At 41.9% G+C, this 23,733-nt stretch overlaps 1 protein-coding gene across 10 annotated transcripts in view; it reads right to left on the reverse strand.

Moving 5' to 3' along the window:
- SUSD6 (sushi domain containing 6) overlaps positions 1–23,733 on the reverse strand; it is a 100,323-nt gene that overhangs the window by 62,212 nt on the left and 14,378 nt on the right. For 7 of the 10 annotated variants that reach the window (XM_069017586.1, XM_069017593.1, XM_069017583.1 and 4 more), the window contains one exon: positions 17,210–17,302. The exons of 2 other annotated variants lie outside the window; for them this stretch is intronic. The gene's annotated coding sequence lies outside the window, so the exon portion shown is untranslated. Of the gene's footprint in view, positions 1–17,209; positions 17,303–19,968; positions 20,124–23,733 lie in introns of those variants that run through there. One more of the 10 variants, XM_069017587.1, reaches the window with a different exon arrangement.

A 23,733-nucleotide genomic window follows, 5' to 3' on the forward strand; every position in this document is an offset into this window, starting at 1 on the left:
GCTTAGTTAGAGAAAGTCAAATGAAATAAAAAAAAAGGGGGGGGAAAAAGTTACACAAAGCAGAACAGCAAGAGTCAGCAAAAAGCTCAGCAGTAAACCTTAGAGTTTTGTGCAAGAGTGAGAAAGGCTACGAAGTGGTGCTGCACACAGGCAAGAATCACACACATGGCCATGCTAGGTCAGAAGGAGATACGCCCAGGAGTCAGAGCATACAGGTTACTTAATCTTCTACCTCACACTTTGGCTGTTTTGCTAGACCACCTAGGACTGCAAAAGCACAGCTAGGCTTTATCCAGTCAGCTTCAAAACTCTAAGGAAAACTCTTCCAAAGATCAGATTCCCTCCGACGCTCAAAATGTGCAAAGACAAACCCTGGATAAAGCCAAAGGCAACGCCTCTTCACCACTGGGACCAGAACGTAGAGGTAAAGCATCTTGCTAGTGACCTGGGTAGTTGCCTCCCTGCCTGCTGTCCCTCAGCCAAGCACACCACTCCCAGGTGCTGCCTCCCTCCTGGCTCCAGTCATAGTCCTCCACCCCTGAATGGGCCAGCTACCAGGCAAGCATCCATGAAACACAAACAAGAAGGCAGATGATAGAGTCTTCACTGGATTTCTGCCTTTTTTTCAACTGTCCAGCACATTCAAATATCAATAGGCTGGGCACATGATCATGAAAGATACCACACATGCTGTCCCAGACACCTCTACGCCTTGCTCCCCTTGCACACACAGAGCTGAGAAGTGGAAGATCCTTCCCCATTCCCTCTAAAAAGTGCATTTTAGGACAGGCGTATTTAACTCTCTACTATCTTGAAGGTAAGGAGTAAGTATGTCAAGCCACTAGCAGCTAAGTTAACAGTACATCCACTTGGGAAACACATCACTCCCTGCTTTGCTTGGGGTTTTAAGGTGTCTCAAAGCACCCTGCATGAGTACACTGAAGTCATGAAACTATTTGTCAAGAAAAACCACTCTAGCACAGAATTCCCAGTGACCTCTACTCAGCCTCATGGGAAAAGCACAGCAACTCCAGTTTCAGCTGCCTTTAAAGGAAGACTGATTCTATTATTTTTTTTTTTTCCCAGACATTTTTGAAATAAATATGAAGGTCCTGCGACAGCCAGTAATCCTCAGGCAATTTCCTGTCTCTGGAAACAAGCTTCCCTCAGACTGAATTGATTAAATAAAGGTTATTAAAATTAGTATAAAGCACGCTTGTTTAAAAGTCCTCCTCTTCATGTTTTTACCTGTAACACAGTGCTCCAAGCAGCAGCATAAGGAGATCAGCCATGAGAGCTTACAGCACAACAAAATTAATATGCAAGACCCACCAAAGAGTGAGAAGGTGATTTAAAACGACTTTCAACAGCAGAGGATTTTCATGTTCATTTAAACTATTTTGAAGTGAGTTTCTCAAGGGGTATGCACCCTTTTATACTGTACCCTTAAGATTGGATTTGTTTTCCCCATTTTGTAAATCTGGTACGCAATTTAGTCTTTTGAGAGTCAGCAGCTGTCATCACCAAAGCTGTTTTCCTTTTGCCTCTGCAGTTTAAGGATTTGCTGCAAAACAACTGGTTAAATCAATTTACACCATCTTTCAGTGTTACCAATTTCCTTTTCCTCTAAAGCCAAACATTCTAAATAAAACCCATACAGAGATAAGTGTTAGTTTCTACAGATGCTACATGTATGTAGAGGAATGCAAACAGCTTGACATCAGGATCAGAAACCTGCTCAATGATTTCCTAGCATCTCTTGAACAGACAAGAAAGAGTAACAGGAAAGTAATGACACTGGCACAACAATTAAAAAAAATGGAGCAACCATTTAAATTAAGGCATGCTTTACAAATAAAAATCCCTGAATCTTGCAGAAAGGTCTAAACATCAACATCACACTGGTAATGGTCTCACATGCAGAGGTTAACTGAGCTTCTCATTCTTAACCATAAGAAAAAAATACATTACACAGAGCTTTAAGAAAGGGTCCCTGCAGAAGAATGGACCAAGAATGGGGGGGGAAGGAGCTGGTGTTTTTTTAATAACCTCACTTCACTAAATGCAGAGAAACAACTGTAAAAAAACCCCAACAAAACACCAAATGTCATCTGTACCTCCACCTATAAGGTTCAGAGAGATTGTGTCTTGGGGTGACTTGATGTTGTGAATGTCACAGCAGCTGTATCCAGAGGAGTTGGTGGTCTGTCACTTGCAACTATCTGGATTTCCATCAATATCTTTTGAAAAGACACTTGCAAGCTTCATTTGTTGAAAAGACTAGTCTCTGCATGCTTTTATACACATTCTAACTCACCTAGAGCTGCTTTTCTGGATAAGCTGGACAATGCATTTAACAGGTATAAGCAACACTTGGCTCTGGACAACAGTCGATCTCCATTGTCTCCTTTTGCACTTCAGGATCTGCACTCCTCATGAAGCAGAATCACTCTTTTACACGCAGAGGGAAGTGGGGGGGAGGACAAAGACAAGCCTGCATTGTGGAAAATAAATAGCTCCACTAAGGCTCCACAGGACACTACAAAGCACATTTTGAGGAAACCACCCTTCTTACAGCATACTGCAGGAGCACAATAGCTATCAGAAGCCTTTTCTCCAACACTCACATACCCTTCCCTGGTCTCTAGCAACACTGCCACAGCCTCTTACTCCAAATCCTGCTCCTCAGAAGTGCTTGAGTAGAGCTGCTGGAAATCACTGCAAAGGCTGCTCCACACCACCCTTGCAAATGAAAAGAAATCCCAGTGAAATGCTACTGTGAGCCCTTTAGAAAGGTAGGAACACATGCTGGTAAGGACAGAGCTCAACAATGTACTTCTGAGGGACCAAGGTTAAGTTTCATCACCTCTGCCAAGAATAGCCATGCTTTATTTACATCAAAGGCATCAGCAGTCTTCACAAGCTCCTTGAAGACAAATCAAATCTGAAAAAGCTCATTATATTTAGGCTACATTTGCTATGAAACAAGTGTAATTGGGCAGGAGTTTAAGTTCTTTGAAGAAACAGTCCCACTGATAAATTTTTATTTCTGACAAAAAAAACTGTTGGGTTTTGTCACTAGACCAAGAGCAAGTTTCAGAAGTCACGACATAAAAGGTTACTCTTTCCCAAAGACAAAGGCGCTCAGGACAGAGGCCTTGTAGAATTTACAGTACAACCTCAACATCACCATCATCAAGGGAACACTATTCCGTGCAAACACTGCAAGTACTTTCACCAGCAAGGAAAAATGCAGAGCAGGTGATGGTCTGCAATATCAACGGTTCCAAGATGCCCAACCCAAAAATTTTGCTCGCTTTCTTTTCTGGGAAACTAATCTTGACTTCCTAACTGCAGGAAGGACTCCTGATCTGATGGGAATGAAGAAACGCAGAAAGAAGAAAGAGCTGGCCCTGTGGGAACCACGTCACCTCAGAGCACAGTAATGCTCAACACCCACTGCACATTCCTGAGAACAGGCTACAGAGCCCATGTGCAAACCAATCAAGAGATGAGAACATGCAGAGGGATCCCAGTTCCCTTCTACAAGTGTTCACCCAGGACTACACACAAAATGCAAAGGGTTTGAGTTAAGACCAGTGATAGTAATGTGAATGACATTGCAACAAAAGAAAGATGCACAACCTACAATGGGACTCTCAAACTTTCCAGAAGCTTAAAAAAAAAAGCTGAGGAGGAGACTGAAACAGAGGACATGATCATTACTGCCTTAATGTCATCAGTGCTGGGAGAGTCTGGTTCATGAAATTAGCTGAAGTTGAGAGCTGAAACTATTTTTTAGATATTAAGATTAACCCAAGGTCTGCAAGCACCTTCATTTCAAGATGCAAAAAGGAATCCTTGGCTTCTTTAGCCAAGACATTATTAAATCCCCATTTCTGAGACAGAATTTTTTTTCCTCCACTATTGTAAGTCAAGAAAAAGTATAAGTGGGGGCAAAGGGTATCAGGAATGAAAGTCATAAAGAACTTCAGAGGGGTGATTAATATAGTCCACAGTTCTTTTTAAAACCACACCTGAAGTGTAGGTGGCTTTGTATAGGCTGTAATAAATTGTTTACTGAGAGTCAAACCAGAGCTCTAGAAACCTGCTGGAAAGGTGTAGGCTTACCATCAGCTGAATAATCCAATTATATTGACTTGAGAAATGTCAGGCCTATCCCTAGTAATGCCTGGCTAAATCCCCTCACCTACAAGTAGTCAGTAGACTTTAGGCAAGCCTGCTATTTCTCCAGAATCAAGCTGGAGAAAACTAGTCTTTAAATAGCACAAATGTGGGCAATAAAGGTTGCAGCTACCACAGGTCTCTTTGGTCTGTTTCTCTACAATTGAATGCTGAGACACATTTTCTGAAAAAAATGACAGCCACATGCTTCCTTACAGCAGGCTTTCCTTGCCTTACATGGGAAACATTTCTTGTAAGACACGCAGGAAGCAAAGGTTAGATCAGATTTTAGTTGTGGGATCTTTTCAAGCTGTGCGATAAAAAGCCCACTGATCTCATGCTGCTTCCCCCTCTGCTGCATGCTCCTCCCCCTCATACAATGAAAGCCTCTTGGCTGAAACGTCATTTCTCATCCCTTCTCTTTAGCACACACTTTTTAACATCCTTTTTCCTACAAAACAGCTAGTTGTTGTGCTTCTCTGCAGAAGTCCCTGCAAGGGAAGAGATGCAGACAGGAAACCTGGGGCACATGCCAAAGGATAAACTTTTGCTTCAGACAGGTATGTGACTAGGCAAAAAAGCCCTTCACAAGCACATCTCATTAGCACTTGCAGGTCAAAGAAAAGCATGAACTGGAGCCCACAAATCAGACCATGCTGTGCTAGGTGCTGTATAAACACTGAGCAAAAAAAAGAGCACTGCTACAGGGATATTGTAAGCTACCATCATGTGGAGAGAAACCACCTCTTTAATCGGAGCCATCACTGGTCCCAGAGATCTTACTCTCACAGCAGGTTCTTGCTATATCACACCCAGAGAAATACAGAGCTCTTTGGTCTACTGCAAACATGCAATAAAATCTGCACCACGCCTGTTCTTAATGCTTTCTTTGTGCACTACAGTTCATTACTCACCGCAGTTCAGAAGACTGAAAAGGAAATTAAAAGGGCACTCAGATACATGAGCTATTTCTGTCCCAAACACGCCAAAAATTTGACTCAGTAGCAAGAATCAAAGAGCAAAACTACTTGAAAACAAGTTTTCCCTCAAATTCTCATCTGTAAATATTTAACCCCCTTTATATTTTTGTAGCAACAGTCACTGACATGAGCTTGATACTTACTGATTTATAAATCAGATTTATGAAAGGACTAAAAACTAAGACTTTCTTTCCCAATGGCTACCCTCTTCAGTTTCCAGCTCTTTCCCTTCGTTTTCAAGTCTTAACGCTGCCTCACCTTTGTTTCATTTCCTTCATTCCTTAAGATTTTTACCACACCTCCTTACCCTCTTTGCACACATTCTAGTTCACGCTTTGCACACACACATGAGCCTTCCCTCTCCCACAGTTCCTTGTGTGATTTCCTCAGCTGAACTCATTAGCAATGTCTCCAGGACTTCCCATGACTGAAAAAAAATCGCCCTGGGCAGACAGGAATGAGTTTGCAAGGTTTTGAGGGCAGTTACTTTGTGCATTTCGCCAAGGTCCTGTGTGGCTGCAGCAGCAGCAGCAGTCTAGGGAGGATTGTGCGGGCACATCACTCCCTCAGCAGGACTGAGCAGTGCCCCTACTTTGTGGAGCTCAGTGCAGGGCTAAGCTGCATACGGACAGTGATGGCTACGCTCCATCATGCAAGGGCTTATCACCACCCTGTAGATACCTGCTAAAGGCTTCCCTAAACAACCACAAATGGGAACACAGGAATCTCCTGCTCCAGGAAAAAGAGCAAACTGTCTCCTCTCCCATGCCAGATGAGCATTCAGAAAGCTTTCAGGTTTTGTGGTAGGGAGAGCTGTTGCAGGGGGAGTGGTGGAGGAGAAATGGGAATGGGGTTGTGGGAGTTTTATTTCGTAATTTTTTTTAACTGTTCCCAGTTTAGTCATGCCTCCTTAAGAGACAGAACCTACACAAGCATACACCCCCTCCTTGGCTGAGATCATGAACTGCTGCTGAACGCACCTTTCAGAGCTTGATACTAAGCCAAAGCATGCCTGCAGCATGGAACATGGGGTGCTACAATGGCAGTGCGGGGCAAATAACTGAGAGCAGTGGGACAGAGAACACAGGTTTGCTACAAAACATCTCCAGCATTCTGAACACTGATCTTGTCCATCACAGTTTAAACAACTTTTTGTTGTTGTTTTTGCTTAAAGTGTGTACATTGTGGCAGCACCTCAAAGACTATAGTAACTCTTGTAAATACACATGAGACTATTACAAAGAAATCTGTCTCTTTTCAATGTCTTAGAATTTATCTGGCCTTTCCTTGCATTTTATCACCCCCAGAGCAGCTGTTCCTCTTTTGATTATGGACAAAGATGAAAACACTGCTACATTGCATCCTTGTAACTGGGCCCAGTGGGATTCTCAGGGAACCTGAGTCTGTTCCCAAACACAGCTATCAGCAGGTTTCACTCTTGTGGTTTTGTCTCCTAGTAAGAGCAGCATTAAAATTTCAGAGCCATCTATCATAACTGAATAACTCTTACCATTCATCCCAACATCATCAAACATACTCTTTCCCCCTTAGACAAAGCACTCTAGGCTTCAGTCTCCTTCACAAGCAGATGCTTAAAAGAGTTTGGTCTGTTGACTGGCTCTGCCAACAGGCCACACGAAGTTGAGAAGTACCTGCCAGTGACAGTATTTTGCTGTACAAGCGGCCTACAAGACCACCCTGTCTCACTGAACGTAAGAACTACAAGCCCTCACATGCTCAGCAGAGTGCACAAAATATCACAGGTAACTTACAGCATCAAAGAAAACAGGCCCAAGAGCACCCAGACACAAGTCTTCCGAAAAGGACTAGTGGTTTCTGAACACAGACAGGAAGGGCAGCTCCATACTACAGGTTTCTTCAGTGCACTATCTGAGGCAAACCCCTTGGGCCCTGAGGAAAGCACCTCCCCACTTCTGTCTCCTTCACCAGAAAGACAGTATCTGTCCTCTAGAGACACATGTTTTCTCCAAAGGGGAATCACCCCATGTCACCACTACAGGCCTTCCAAAATAAAGCAAGAGATAAAGTATCAACAGACTGGTCACAAGACCTGTGCTAGTGCCTCCTCTCAGTATCATGTTAACCAGAGAGCACAATCAACCACACACACACACACACTTCGAATTGTCCCACATTTGCTATCTGCATTCTCTCAAAAATGAAAGACAAAGCTAACAATTGTTTCACATTAAGCAATCTCATCACCATACACTTTACCGAACTATGGACAAATTTTTCTTGTTAAATCATGGCAGCTTCCTTGATATCAACAGCGAATCCTCCTTCTTATTCTATAAATCTTAAAATCTACCACCACATTCTCTGTTGTTTGACACCCTTCTTAGTAAATATGTCCATACTGACATGTGCTTATCTTTACAAAGAAAACCAGCAGACTCCCTGAAAAGGGAGTAGAAATAAATTTTAACCACAGCTAGATTTATAGAGAAAGGGAAGTAAGGAGCTGCCTTCAACTATGCCCAGACAAGAAGCTTACAGAAGGGCTTGGTTCGTAACTACGCCTGTTCCAGCTGCATGTGTGAAAGTTTTTGCATAGGTCAGCATGGCAGTGCACGCTCAGCCAGCCACTGACGCTGCTTTAGGGCAACAGAACTCCAGTGGCAAAGCAATGTGCCCCTTTCCACATGAGGATTCCTAAGAATGCATGAAACAGGAAAATCTGAGTTACTTTCACCAGCAAGTTTGATGGATGCGTCAAGAACTTTATAATCCATGCAAACAAAAGACACAACAGAGAAACAACTCTTTACGGGTGCAGTTCTCAAACTCCTGCATCCAAACTGCTAAATGCCACGGTCTGTCTGGCACTCAGACTGCAGTGCACCTCCATATGCTTACTCTTCCCTAGTAAACTGGAACAGCAGCTCATGAGTACACAAGAAGACAAACTACACTGGCAGGGAGAACATAGAAAACAACCACTTACATGCAAAAGTATCCTTATTCTCTCACTAGAAGAACAATGCACTGGGATACAGTGATGCAGATTTGCAAAGAAACTCCTTTCACTAGCAAAACCAAACCAAACCAATCATAAAGAAGGCAGGGTGGAACCCAGTTTTATGCTGAAGAACAAAGTGCAGAGGCTGTAAGTAACAGCAAAACAGAGGGAAAAGCTGTTGAGCTGAGCATACTGAACCAGAATACAGGGTTGTTACCACCTAGACACATACACACATCAGATCCACTCGACAAGCAACATTTCATGCACCCCGTGCCTTATTTGTAAATGCACATTTAGAAAACCAAGGCAGTAACCAGATCCACTCAAGATGAGCAATATTACAGCCCACTGCAGACAGGACAGAAAGAAAACAAAGAGAATTTGTGTACCAAAGCAAAACACAGCAGCAGAAGAACATCTGCTGCTTTTACCAGGAATACCATATGGCCAATATCTGAGGTAAGGAGAATGAGTTCATTCATATTTAAAAGCAAAAGTAATAGGTCATTCCTTCCAAGTTAAGAGGAAGAATGCCTGTTCCCCTTTCCCTGTTACAGACACAACATTCCCAGTCCAGATATGGCTTTCCAAGGAATGGGTACTGTCAGTATTCTGGCCCAGGCAGTCAAGCTCAAGGCACTTTTTATGCCAAGATGCCAGAAACAGGAGGATGAGAATGCTCATGTAGGAGTTTTGCTTAGTGCTAACATAAGCCTGGTTTATCCACAGCCAAGTCAGAGCTGCAACTCTGAAAGACCAGTTTTGTCACCAGCAGATTACAGTTACACTCTGGAACTGTGCAGCACTTGGCAGCAGTAAGCACAGTTAGCACAGTACATCTCAACCACAGTCGTGAAGCAACCTTCAATTCTTGAAAGAACTACTCAGAATTGCAACCAACACGATTCCAATCAGAGCACCCAGAAACATGTCTTTCTTCAACAAACGTGAAGGCAGGCGCATGGCAGCAATGTTTTCTAACATCTTGCAGAACACAAGCCTGCCAAGCTGAGAAGGCTTCTACTTCTGCAGTGCTACCCCACATACAGATCTGACATGCAGCAAAATTACAAGGCAAGAGGGACAATCTTAATGCATCCTCATTGTCTCTTAAAAAAACCCAAACCAGATCAATAAGGTCTTTTTCTATTTGAACACCTGTTGGTGGGTACCATTTAGTTGTGAAAGCAGATAAGACCCCTGACACTAGCAAAGGCTCTCAACAGCTGCCAAGATATAGCACACAGGTTTATTCAGACCCCCTCCCTCCCAACAAGGTCTTGTCATATATGATGGTTCTTCACTCTTCCCAAGTCCGAATCCACACTTACTCTCTGGAATTCAAGTACTCACTCTGTCAATTGAGTTTTCGTTCCAAGAGACAGATAGCAAAAAGGATTAGAAGGATTTTGCAGCAGTGCTGAGCAGTCTAAGCCACAAAGAGAACACAGTATAAAAGCCTAGTCTGACAATCAAGTGCCAGGAGTAAATAAAATGAAAAATAACAGGCCAGATTAACTAGTGCCAGCATTATTTCCAAGATCCATTTGGGTCACAACATGTCCAGCCTCCCCTCTCCACCCCTTTAAAACACTCCAATCTGAGTCCAACTATATTATTACCCTGACCCATACATCTCACTTTGCATTTGCTCTCTGCCTATGGAAGGGAGTTCAGGCAAGAAAGCTAGAGATTAACATTTTTACATGCAGAGTAATCCATAAGTGTCTTCAGCAGAGCCAAGCATTTGCTTACAGGAGGACAAAAAGGCAGTACCCCAGGTACCTGGTGTATAGCTCTCATGTGGGGTTCAAGTTCACTATTGAGACACCAAGGCTTCTTCAGCCTCTTCCCAAGCAGCAGGTGCAAAAAGCAATGCAGCACAGAAGAGACGCAGACAGCAAGTGTCTGGCTAACAGCCCCACAGCCACAAAGTGCCAGAGGCAAAAGGAGATGTAGTATCAGAATTTTAGCTATTGCTAGGCTAAATATTTACAGAGAGAGGTGTCTAGAAGTCTCATCTTAGGACCAGGAGTTTCATCTTTTATGCTTATGAATGCCAGCTTTTGATGATAAGTTTGTAGAACAAAGTGTCATTTTCTTACATGTTTTGCCTTCATCATTTACTGATGATCCTACTATAAAAGGATACATTTCACACCAACGTGCAGCAGAAACAGTGCACTCATGTGGTGTAGAAACCTATGGAAGCTGAAAACTGGATACAGGTTTCTGACTCTGAAGCCTTCTGCAACTCAGGCTTCTGCACACAGTTTATGTTATTGTTATTTAAGTTTTTCCATGTCACCAGAAGTTACTCACAATCAATTTGCAGCAAGATCTGTAGTCTCCATTTCTTCCATGTGAAAAGGAAGACCTACTGCCTATAAGAGCACCACATAATTAAATGCATTTTCAGACACAGGGCAATCAGTAGTCTTGGAAATCAGCAAGGTTGTAACACAGCCTTAAGCAAGTCAAAGGCTACAGGGAGAGATTAAATATGGACTTCCATAACAAATACTTCTAGGCTTTTTTTTGTCTAGTATCATTCACTCTACTTGTGGCTAACAGCAGTCAAACTATAGCAGGCTTGTTACAGTTTCCAGATAAGGCAGATTTTGTGGAGACAAACAAAACCCATTGTTTTCCTGTGTTTAACTTCGGATAGCCCATCTATTTAGGATCACTTGAAACCAGAGCTGGACAGTGATCCCTTTGCATGGGGAAGCCTAAGAAGAAAAGGTCAGAGCAGACCAGCAGTTGTGTGTCTCACCTCAAGAGAAGCACACAGGACAGCAGAAGATGGCAGTGGCTGAAGTAACTCAGCACATGGCACCTGCCCTCTGCCAAGGATAAGGAGATCAAGGGGGCAAGGCCAGTATATCACAGGACAGACAAGACTTTTACATTGTCTTTTCCCAAGTCTGTCCTCAGTTCTGTAGTGCCAACATTAAACTTCATTAGGAGAGCCATGATTGCCTCTACCTTAAAAGCTAAGCTTTGCCTCAAAAGTCTCACTTTGATCTGCATTCTTGTCATCTATCCAATAATTAAAGGATTTTTTTTTCTCTGCAAATTAAAAGAAGCTTCAGGTATTAGCAGTGCACCCCAGCCGCTCTGCCAAGGTCTGAACTTTAGATACATGACAGCTTATTTTCTCATCACCTCATGTAGCATAGAGAAGAAAAGCAGAAGCATAACCAAGCCTTCAAATTTGGAAGGACCAGATGTATTCTGTGGGATATCAAAACAACCACACCTGTGTCAATGAGCACACTATGATCTGAAACGTAAAGGTAACATTTCACCCTCCAAACTTTCTCATAATCTTACATGAACAAATATAGAGAAACTTTTTCAAAGACAGCAATTTCCAGTTGACCCAGTCCCTTTAAATAGTCTGCTCATGAGGCACTAAGAAACCCCAAAGCAACAGGATTTTTGGTTTTGGAACACCAAGTATTTCAGCTTTCCTGACCAGTGAAGTCTGGTGAGGAAGCATTTCTATTTGATGCAAAAGGAGGTAAGGTCTAGCTCAGCACTACTGCAGAAAGACATCAGTGGCAGCAGCACGTAAATGCTTTTCCTCCCTGCGGCTGCCCATGTTCCGCACACCTACAAGGTCACCACCTCCCTGTGTGCCAGGTGTGGCTGGCACAACCCTACACCAGCAGCTGAAAGCTTGGCAACCCTACAGCCTTACACATTGGGAAAACCACAATGAAGTCGTACACCAGCATGCAGCAGTACAAGGCATGCAGCAGCCACACGTTACACCCTATTACACTGGAAACAGCCATTAATTATGGAAGCATATAATTTTTACTCAATGAGCTTTTGCTTCTGCACTTCAGCTATTTTAACTCTTCTTCCAGAAGACATCAAGTAAACTCACCCTTTGTTACAGAATTACCTATAGAACGTAAGTTATCCACGTGCAAGGCTCACCCCAGCAATGTCTCCATCATAGAAAGGCCAAGAATGAATGGGGGTTAAGTTTTTAATACCAATACAAAGCAAAATGAATTAAATTTACCTAAAACTTCTTTTGCCAAACACAACCTAAAGGCAAAAACCTATGGCCAAATGATAATTCTTCCTCACAGGAAGCTAAGCGACATCATCGCATTCCAAGAACTAGCTCTAGGACACCAGGAGACTGGTAGATTATTGCAAGGTTTGTCTTCCCAAATGTACTCTTGTCATCAACATCTTAAGAGTAACATCACATAAAAGCAGCAGGCTATTTCAGGTTTAGTTAGTTACATTTTTACATGCCTTTTTTTTCCCTCCCTTACCTTCCTCCATCGCATGTTACTGGCCTTTGACTGTGATTTGTGTTCTCACCTGGGAGCACTGCCTAGCACACTGTAGATTACACCTTGATTACAGACAGCTGCATACTGAGGAAACTGATCTAGCCTCAAAAACTGCACACATATAGGTGTGCAAAAATCCACAAGTGATCAAAACAAGGTCGTCTAATTTACTGCACTGTTTCCTGCAGATGCTTTGAAAAGCAGGAAGCGTGCAGAGAAGCCCAGGCAGCAGCTACATAACATTCATGGCACTACACAAAGCTTGCATTAATACTGCCTACACTCATCAACTTTCCTAACCTCACGGGTATTTTTCCTGAGAGACTAATAGAGCCTCAGCTTTCAGAGGTAGCAGTCTCTGTTCTCACAGGCAGTGCAAGTCAAATACCTTTCTCAGCATCCAACTCCTGGACAGCAGGCACAGCATCACACTCCTCAAGGCATTCCACACACTCTGGGTGCAATACTCTTATTTTACTTCCCTTGGCCAAAAGGGGAGAGGATCTCTGTGATATTCTTTCCAACATCAGGTGAGGGTGTAACAGCAATCACCTTCATGGTGCAAGTCTGAAGTAACTCTACTGAATTCATGGGATAATCCCAGTATACTAAAGTACTAAGCCAGCTTCAAAAAGCCTCCTTAAAATATCTCACTGTCCTCCTGAACCTTACCTACATTCAAAATTTTTTTTTTCTATTTGAAAAACAGGCTGCCTTACACACTTAAGAGGGAATTCTATCATTATCACATATAACACTTTTGGCTTCATAGCCAAGAAGGAGAAGAACTCAAAGACAAGAAAGACTAAGGTAACTGTGAGTCCTAGAGGAAAAAATATGTAGATAAAATTTACTGATTTTACATTTAATATTGATCTTTGTGGCCAGGAATACAAAAAAAACCCCACTGTTATTGTATCCATCCTATAAAATTCACCATTTATGGGGATTAAACAAATTGAACAGTCAGTGTGAGGTGCTGAAAGGGAAGTGTTGCCTTTAACTTCTCTGAGCACCTTGACAGTGCCTGGCTGTATCTTCAGAGTTTAGGATACACAGGAGTGTTAGAGTGAAAGCTCCTCTGGACCCAGGCCCAGAGGGAAGCCAAAGCACAGAGGCTGAATTAAAACCTTTGGATAAGGTGAGATACATGAAGTCACACCAAAGTGAAATAGAAATAGAGATTTTTAACTTTTAGTAGAAATATATGCTAAGTGCCTTAAAGATTGAAAAGCTGCAGCAGAGACCTTAAACACAGTTTTTACTGCAGCAGTGTTACCTTTTCACAGAATTTCTTTACTTTAGACAAAATACAGATAGAACTATACTGTTCACATTTTTTAGATAGAGTGTTCACATAAACAGTAAGAGCTGCTGGAAACTATATATGCAAATTTGTGTAATACCTATGTAACACTTGTGTAAGACTTATGACTGTTAGAATTAGACCAGGATAGGTTAAGAAAAGGAAAACTAGAATCGTGTGTTAATCTTATTGGTCAATTAACAAATACAATCTATACTTCTGTAAGAAAGAATCAGAACTAGAATTAGAAGAAGAAGCTGCTTGCTACTTGCTGTTTGCCTGCTGCTGCTGCTTGGCCTTATCATGTAACCCCCTTGAACTCTGCCTTCAGAAAACTATGGAACTATGAAATAAAGAACTTAGCAGGACAGCAGCCTCCTCAGCTCTTTCACCATACTCTGAAAAGGAAGAGTATCCCATCAAAAGCTCAACATACAAGCCCTTGTTAAGACACAGTCCTGTGTTTTCTAAGTTGAATAATACCTCTCAACTCCAAGTACTACTTTAAGTAGAAAGAGGTTGCAGAATTTCCCTGTGTACTGGGAGCCTGTTAAACAAATGGTACAAAAAAAACCCAAAATCAATGTTGGCATAAAGACCCCAAAATCAATGTATGCTTGATACAGAAGGAATCAGTTATGCAGCAATTAAATGCACAATGCAAGAGGACTATAAAATACAGTTGCTTGACACCAAGTACATCAGAGAATAAAAATAAATCTTATCACATATTTCAAATTCAGCAAGGCTTGTCTGGAACAACGCCTGGAGAGCCTGCAGGATGTGTATCACTCTGCAAGAAGCACAGCTGGAGATGGAAAACACTGGGCACAGGTACACATTAGTCAACCAGACTAATAGGGATCAACTTACTTTGTTTCAAATCACAAAAGATGAGCACAATGTAGAAAATGATAGAATATGAATAACTAAGTACAGGGCACCCATTTGCAGGAAATGCCCCACATATGCAAATCAAGGGTAAAGAAAAGATAAAACCAACACCACATACATCTTCCAGGTTTTATTTTCAGGTCGTAAAAGCAATCACTCTAAAAATGAGCATTTCCTGAGATTTAACAACTGTTGGGTTAATAGAACTAGGCAAAGGCAGTTACACTTAGCCCATAATTATACCCACATAAAATGTACTGTATGTGGTAGTGATGTTTCTTCAGGATATTGTGAACAGAATTAACCTTAAAAAACAACACTGTTTAGAAGTGCTGATAAACCCCTCCCAGAGCTGATGTTTCCATGCAGGTTTGCATGAAGGAGCAAAGCTGGATTACTTTGAAATGTACTCTGCATCTGCGCATAGTCACTGGCAGAAAGCACTTCAAGTCAGTCTCCTCAGTTGAGCATCTTCTGATGGAGCCTTTCTCCCTCTGCCCCATTACCTTTTTGCACACATTTTTGGGCTCAGCTTATCTAGATATTGTATGTCTACACAGGCAAAAATTGTGCAGTTTGCAAAGAGGTCAGATTTTTACATCATCACTGCAGGAGGTCTCCAATTCTGCATTAGGAAAAAGCACTCCACCAAAATGAAACATGAGAGCATTGCACCAATACGCTCATGCTAGCCGTGCACACATACACAGTTTCTGTCTTCTAGGGAAGATGTTTAACTTGTCTAAGTCCTTCCCATCCCTCTATTCTGTACTGATACCAAAAAGGGTCTCAAACCACTCTGTTGAGAGAACAGCCCCTAGTGAAAGATAGCAAACTCCCTTACAAATTCACCGGAAGGCCAGCCCAGCCAGACCCAGGACAGATTATCCACGGAGGATTGCCACCATCGATCCTCAGAGAGCCCACTATCACTAACGGCACTGCCCTATTAGCTTTCAGGAGCACAAGGATGAGCTTCTCATCAGCTTCTTACTGCTAAGGAAAGGCTAAAGAGGCTAACTCCAAACACTTCTTCCCTCCTCTTCTTGATCTGCATGACATTTTTTAACAGCTCTGTCTGATGCAAGCATTTCACAAGAGACATAACCATATTTTCACCACCATCCTAGCCCCATTGTCACAAATAAGATGTGGTGAAGAGGCACTATTTTTTGTGTTCTATCACAGGCAGAGTCATATTTCACTATATACCTAGGCTTCAATCTTATCTCTGATGCTGTGCAAATTATGTTTAGACTGAGAGCAGATTACTGGCGTAAAGCAAAACATTATCTAGGCTGCACACACTAGAAAACTTACAGAGCTCTTTGGACTAGGGATCAGAAGTTAGTCTCTTAAGGAATCCTTAAAAGCATCTGAGAAACAGCATTTGCTCACTTTGGCCAAGAAGAGACAGAATGAAAAATACCTTCTAAGTTCCAGTTACACGGCCCAACATGTAGCAGAAGACGCCACTGTATTCAGTCCAATGTGTCTTGCATCAACAAAGAGTTGGGGTTTTTTACTTAGTGATACAAAAAGTGAACACACACAGATCCACCAAGATATCTATTAAACTGAAGCATACAAAGTACCACCCAGAACACCCAAAAAATCTAAAAATATTTAAGTAAGCATTCCTTATGAGACCCTCTGAAAACTCGAATCTTTGCACTCAAGGTAGCAGTTACAAAAAACAAGGACATCAGACAGGCACAGCAAAAAGCGAGGTAGCAAAGGAGCTTAACGCCTTAGGAATGCCAGAGGATTCTGAGGGGAAGAGGGCGTAGTCAGAAGAATTATCCCTATCTTGATTAGCATCAGAACAAAGGTTCACATTAGTTTGTCTGCACTAGGACTCCCCTAGAGCACTGGATAATAACCTTGTTGAAAGCATTAAAGGGATTTCCTCCCTACCTCACCCCCCTGAAATCTACACCCTTTCTCTAAAGGGGGACAAAAGGATGAGGTCCAAGTAACAGCTTTATGTTTAATTCTCCGAAAGACGTATCTGGGTAGCTTTTTACAACTAAAACATCAAATATACAATACACAAGTAAGATCCTTCTGTGATAGGTTTTCAAAGGTAACATTTGGGAGCAGGTAGGGGGAAAAAAAATCAAATCAAAACAAAACCTATTTTCTGTTCAAGAGAAAAGGCCAGATAGTACAGGTGACTTATCATGCATGCTCAGCTCTGGAAGGCAGGAAGGACTTCAGTAGTTTCTACAGCAAAACCAGGGAGTGGTAAGGGAGTGAAGAATACAAGGAAGAAAAACACAGCCTGTGGTATCTGAACACTACAAAATCCAGGTTAACAGAGGTGTCAAGAAAAACGCTAAGGCACGGCTACAAAGGAGTCAGAACATAAGAACATTTTAGAATGCTTCCTGTTTCAAAAGCTGGAGATGCTAACACAAGTCGCTGCCTCACTGCAGGAGGAGAACATGGAAGACTCATAGCATTTGGACAAAATGCAGGTTTTAAAAGCAAAAACTCAGGAAAAATACAATAACAGCATCAGCTTTCATCTTACCTGGTATTGACACAGGCTGGCATACAACAGTTGTCAAGTTAGCAAGATTAAACTGACAATTCAGTGACGATAGGTTGATTCACACACCTAGAACTGCACAGAAAAAGTAGGTATTAGCCCTGTGAATGCTAAGAATGGCACTCTGTCACATAAAAGAGCAGGAGGTTTGAGCGGTAGAAGTAGCTCTATTATGCTTTTAGGACACAGGCACAGGCACACAGCTGTGCTTCAGGTACAGACATTACCCACAAAATTCAGATCTGGGTCTGAGATATACTGCACAAGTTACTCAAAATCAAAGAATATGCAAACTATCCTCACACATTCAATTTAAAAATCTCAAGGATAAGAAGAGAACAGTTTCAAGCATAGCAGAGTGTTACAAAAAATATTTTTCAGCAACACTCAAGCTTGGTTGATGGGTTTTTTTTCAGTGGGACAAAAACTTCCCAAAAGTGACCTGACATACACATATTAAAACTGCATCAAGTCCAGCCATCAGACATACACTTTTGGTGATTGCAAATACTGCATACTTCCCAGATAAGAGTAGGAGAAATTTATTTCTACAGTGCCAAAATTCACAGGTATGTTTTATTGTCTCATCACCATATACACCCTTTTTATTCCACATTACTACTAAAAATTCCAATACTTAAAAATATGGTTATTACTAAGGTAACCTTCTCCCCATTGGAAAGTACAATAGCAAACTGAGAACTGGGAAAACTGGTCATCCGAGTGAGAGTAAAAGCCATGCAGCTGAAAGGAATTTTTGTCTAGCCTGCTTAAAGATCTCCTTTGTTGCTAAACTTTTCATTGTCACATTTAAATGTCAGCCTTTTAAGTCTCAGAAGTGTGCAAGCCCTGCAAGACAGGAAACCAGAAACAGCATTAAGATGAAGGTTCGAACAGCTAATAAATGAAAAGTAAACCTAGCACACTGCTCTTCACATCTCTCATATGCTTACCAAAAGACATAAACCCTGATCTTACAGCCTTGCTCCCCATACACATGAAATGATTTTTAATCTCTGTTAGTAAGTGTGTATGGTTTTATACTTATATACCAGGGCAAAGCTTGCAGTAAGTCTCTAGCACGCTTTTGTTGCACATCGCAGAACAAGTCCACAGCATTTCAGGATCACACAGCTCTTTGCAACAGTGCTTTAGCTTTATAAAGACATAGTACTCGATTCTCCTAAGGGGAAAACAGGACCCTCCCTTTCCTGAAGCAAGCAGCGTGCCCTTTTTGGACTTTGAAAAGGAGTGAGGGGCCTTCAGAGAGAAGCTGGCTTTAAAGCTTTCAGGATGATCGCACATATGGCCACTGGCTCGCCAGTGGCATATGCGGCAGCAGATGGAGAAGTGAAGCTTTCATACCCTCTGAGAAATGCTCTGCAATTTTGACACTTCTCTTGAAAAGCAGACGTGTCAATCACCCTTCCAGGCTGGTGTTTTGGCACAAAAGAGATTCTGCTCAGTGAGCATACCAACACCAAAGGATAACCTACACAGGGTGTTTTAGAGGCAGTTTCTGTCTTAGCTTTCAGGCAGAATGAATCCATACACAGCACAGAATGATAAATTACTGATGTCTTCACTGCACATCAGCTAGCTTTTGGCTCATTAGAGAGCAACGCATACCCAGTATGCATCCTTTCCTTTAAAGGAGGGGTGGGGGGAGGTGTTTTAATTAACATTAGAGCACCTTACTAGGTCTAACAAATAAAATGCCTTTTGGGAGTGGTCAGCACAAATAGGCTCCAATATCCACAGGGGATTCCGGCATATCCCCTAATAAAACTGTATTAGTGTGGGCTGCTCTAATATATCATCCTTGAAGACTTTTAAGAAGTTATTTACAGAGAAAAGAAAATCCAAACAACCTAAATAGGTCAAAGACATTCAAACATTTCACTAATCTATAGGTTTAACATTACACATACAAACTACATCTCATTTCAAAGCAAGCAGCCTTTAACAGCTACTGTTAGAAATCACATTACAAGTCTAGCATAGTCTGAAAGATCTGCGTTTTTATATAGAATAAGAACATCATCCTCAAGCTCACTTACTGAAATTGGGAGTTTGGGAAGGGTATTGTTTGGTTTTGGTTAGCTTGGTTATTTTTTAAAGACCAACCTATCAGCAGGGTTTCCCCCTTAAAACTTATGTACCTCTAAAAATCCTGCAGAAGGAGATCCAATACACCAACATATTCTTTTCTATCTTCATTCCCAAACAAGCAAACTTGATTTCGATCAGAGATCCTTTCAATTCCCACTCATTTTATTGCAAAATCCCATTAAATCAATGCAAATAAAAAACAGGAACAGCAGCAAACCACAGCAATATTATAAACTGTGAGGAAAATTAGTTAAGGAAAAATGTAAACTGCTTTAAAATTTTCCAAATGGTCCTGGCACTTTTGAAGTGTAAGCTAAGGGAGCTGTGTACAGAGGCACAGTATTGAAACTGGTTCACTACTGAGCACGAGGTTAAGAGAGTGCACATTTCAGCCCTGCAAAGTTCAATTGCCTACAAGGAAGTTATTCCTATGGCAAGTGTACACTGTGAGAATGAAAGCCATTCTAGTCTATAGCACAAATACGATGCAGTGTTTCATTTGCCACATAAAAGTGATTCCAGTGGCCAATTTCCTGTGACTCTGCTCAACCAGCTCCAAAAGCTGTACTTTGCCTTGTCTACAAGGTTATGGTGGCAGCAATGACCAACCCATTCCACTCAGCACTCACTTATATCAGGAAGCCAATTTACTGCTGGTGGGCCGGTTGCCAGGATAGCAGTTCCCCTTTCCCCTCAGGGAATCACCAGAGTGACACGAGACACATCAATCCTTTGTGCTGCAGAGAAAGTTCTCCATGTACGCTCCACTTTCAGAGCCTGCCCACTGTCCAAAACACAGGGAAAGAGAGAAGCTGGGGGGGGGGGACAACTGAGGCAGTGGGAAACAAGCAGGGGAGCTTCCTCAAAAATCTGTCTTGAATTACCATACACAAATATCATCAGTTTTAAATAAATAAATAAGCAAGGAAACGACAGGCCAGGCTTTCACTGGTCTCTTATTAGCATCACTAGGCTTAGTCTGAAAACACACTTTGCAGACTGCATCATAGTAGTAAGCCACATGAGAGCACTAAGCTTCCTGTGAGAGAGCAGGAGCTGCCACTACTCAGTAACAAAACAGCCAGCATACAAATCGCAGATGAAAACCTTTCCTAGTACATACAAAAGCTCACTTCCTGACATTTATAGGAAGCATTTCTACTGGTTAAACTTAAAATCAATTTTTGCAGCTGCATAAACAAGACTTCTAGTAGAGTCAAGGAAAATACCGTCCATATAACTACAGAACAGCAAAGCCAGATGAATTACACAGATAGACTTAAAAAGACAGAGAGTGCTTCACGGAAGTAATCTACCTGTTCCCCACTACTACACTCTATGCTGGAGGTTAAATTGTTACTTCTGAAGTCATTCCATTTGTATCCAGAATAGCTTAATGACAATAGATTAAATATGTAAGGCGGCATTTCTAAGGACATGACACTTCTCATAACAACTAGATAAACGTAATTACAGACTACTGTATTTCGGCAAAAGAAAACTACTGTAACTAATACCACAATACCTATGCTATGCATGGGTTAATTTTTCCCTTTCCCTCTTCTAGGAAATACCTTCATGTTTCTATTTACATATTTACATTTTTACATTACAGCATATTCTATTTACATATTCCTAAAGCAGCATTCAATCCCGGCTGCCTCTCCTCCCTCCCTCCCAGTCTTTCAGGCAAGCAGGTTGTGGGACCAACCCTGCCAGTTAAAGATGCCTCTCTCCCAGCTAAGCCTGATCAGCTGGGATCAGCTGGTTACAGCAGCCAACAAGTGGCTCAGAGGGCAGGGAAGCTGCGGGGAGTCCCTGTGCCAAGCAGAGTGCACAACAGGACACAGTCCGGGAAACTCTGGAGCAAGGCTTCCAAGCTACTGACCTTTCATGCAGTTATTCGTAGATAACGGGCTTCTCTGGACATATCTCAGGCAAGCAAAAAGAAATGCAACTTTCAAAAGGGAAAAAGAAATTCAACAGCAGTGGCCTGACACAGACAAGTGCAGCATGCAACCTTTCTGGACTGACAGAGGCCAGCAACTTACATCTGTTTGCTCACGAAAGCAGAACAAGCAAGAGGCGTATTTGGGCAGTACAGCAGTAGACGGCTGTGGTGTGAGCAAGTACGCCGATAAAAGGCAGAAGTGACGCACAGGAACAGTCACAGAAACCCAAATCTAGAGTTATAATGTTGCACAGCTGAGGTTAAGATCATGGCAGGCTGCTCTTACTGAGAGTTGTAACAATTCTCCAGGCAGGAGCAAAGTAGCTGAAAACAACCATGACCCAAGACAAAACAAATTCCATCAAAACCACTACACTACAGGCAGGACACACATTTAGTGACTTCAGTTACTTACTGACTCCCCAGGCAGCTGTGCTCAAGCAGCCATTTCAGTCCACCTTCACATGCTGCACTAAATATAAACTGCTGATAACTGCGTGGGAACTGTTTCAGCAGAGACACGGAGCACTGCACAACTCAAGGACGTTGGGTCCTCCTCAAAGTCTACAGGTGGTCAATTTGCATGAGAAGCAGAGAGAGAAGGGGACAGAGCCGAAGTCTCTGCTATGCTTGTGGTTGGGAAATTTCTGCCTCGAGATCAGTACTTTCCCAGACCCATACTTCAGAGAGTCATCTGCATTTAAAGAGGAAATATGGGGGCACCTGGGTTTTGACAATGACTTGTCTAAGAGGAAGTTATGACTCCCTTATCATGTGCCACTCTGCTCTACATTGGTCTTCAATTTTAAAATCTAGTTAGATTAGGCTGCAGATCTTTCAAGCATATCCTTCACCCAGTGGCCCTTGAAGAAACATACTTTTCTACTTTCAGATGATACTGTATTTTCTAGTGGTCCATAAAACATTCATTTAAATAACAGGACAAGCCAATGTAAAAGGGCACATGAAACTCCAAACAAGAAAAAGAAAAGCTGTTTTTTCTCAAAGTTTGGCTTACAGAATTACTACCAGAAACAACATGAAACTTACAAAGACAGAAGTATGATCTGTAAAGCTGCCAGTGCCACAACTGGCCACCAGATTACAGTAATAGAAAGAATTATCCTCTCTGCATCAAAATATACCCCAAAAAATAGCATGTCACAAAAAGAAGAAAAGGAGGCAGACTTGCGAAGAGATTTATGGCGGACACCTGAAAAGGAGGTGGATGAAATCAACGATAAACTATAGACACCACAGAGAGCACTGATCCTTAGAGCACAGACATTTAATATGTAAATTCCTTCTCTGCTTAGGCATTTTGCCTCCCTTTGATGTATACAGACAAGTTCAAACTAGAGACGGGAACTGGGAGAATTCCCTTTCTCCATTATCTCAATTTTTTTTTCTTGTCTAAGCCACAGTTAAGTGCTCTAACCATATCACTTTTGTTTCTGTTCAGAGGGGAAAAGGAAAAAAAAAACACTAAAAAGAGAAGTATAACAAATATTATTAAAGGAGAGAGTCAATGTTTTCCCAGCTCTGATGTAGATGTAAGCAGCAAGCTGGTGCCCAACAGCTACAGTGCAGCCTAGGAAAAGAGAAAGACAAGCTGAAAACAGAGGACGGTAAAGATACTCTGGAAAAGATCCAGATGTCTTGAGCTTAGTCCTACTGCATGAAAAATTAAAGAGGTTAAAACCTCCTCTTAAGGACTTTTCTTCCCATTGTTCTGACCACGACTCTTCTGAACAAACTGCATTGCTCCAGAAACCTCAGGAATTACGGTGACAATAGATTCCTGCCAAGAGAAGCACCATTACATAATAGCGTTTATGGGAACATGCACAAAAAGCCACTAGGAAGCGCAAACAGACAAGTGCAAGATCCTTTCTGCCCATCAACTCAGTTTAGCTCTTGACCATTCTAAAGACTACTTCAGGATATTTTTAATTTATATTTTTACTTCCTCTCACCCCCTTCCACTCAACAAAATCTGCGTTACTGTAACTACACTGAGATCACGTCCATTCCCCACAATAACATAACCCCCTTGAGAATACGCCCACTTGAAACTACCGTATTTGCATTCATCTGTTTAAAAGAACACTACAGAGATGAAAACCTGTGACACTTTTTTCATTTATATATTAGAAAAAAGAACAATTTATTATGGTATATTTTCATCCTTTACCCAATTTTAGGGATACTTAGAACAATTATTGCTTTTCAGTTCTGAGAAACCTAGCGTGGCTATTTTTGAGTTTCAGGTCTTCCACTGGGGATTTACCATAGATTTGTTACACGCACACACGCAGAGGCTCAGCCTAAGCACTGCACACGTGTAAAGGCAGCTGCTAGGGAAGCTCTGACCTCTGGGCACCATAAAGAAGAAAGCAAAGATGAAATCCTAACAGACACAAAGTTTCTCACGCTGAATTGT

The sequence above is a fragment of the Aphelocoma coerulescens genome, chromosome 5 (assembly GCF_041296385.1).
Source record: "Aphelocoma coerulescens isolate FSJ_1873_10779 chromosome 5, UR_Acoe_1.0, whole genome shotgun sequence".
NCBI classification, from domain to species: domain Eukaryota; kingdom Metazoa; phylum Chordata; class Aves; order Passeriformes; family Corvidae; genus Aphelocoma; species Aphelocoma coerulescens.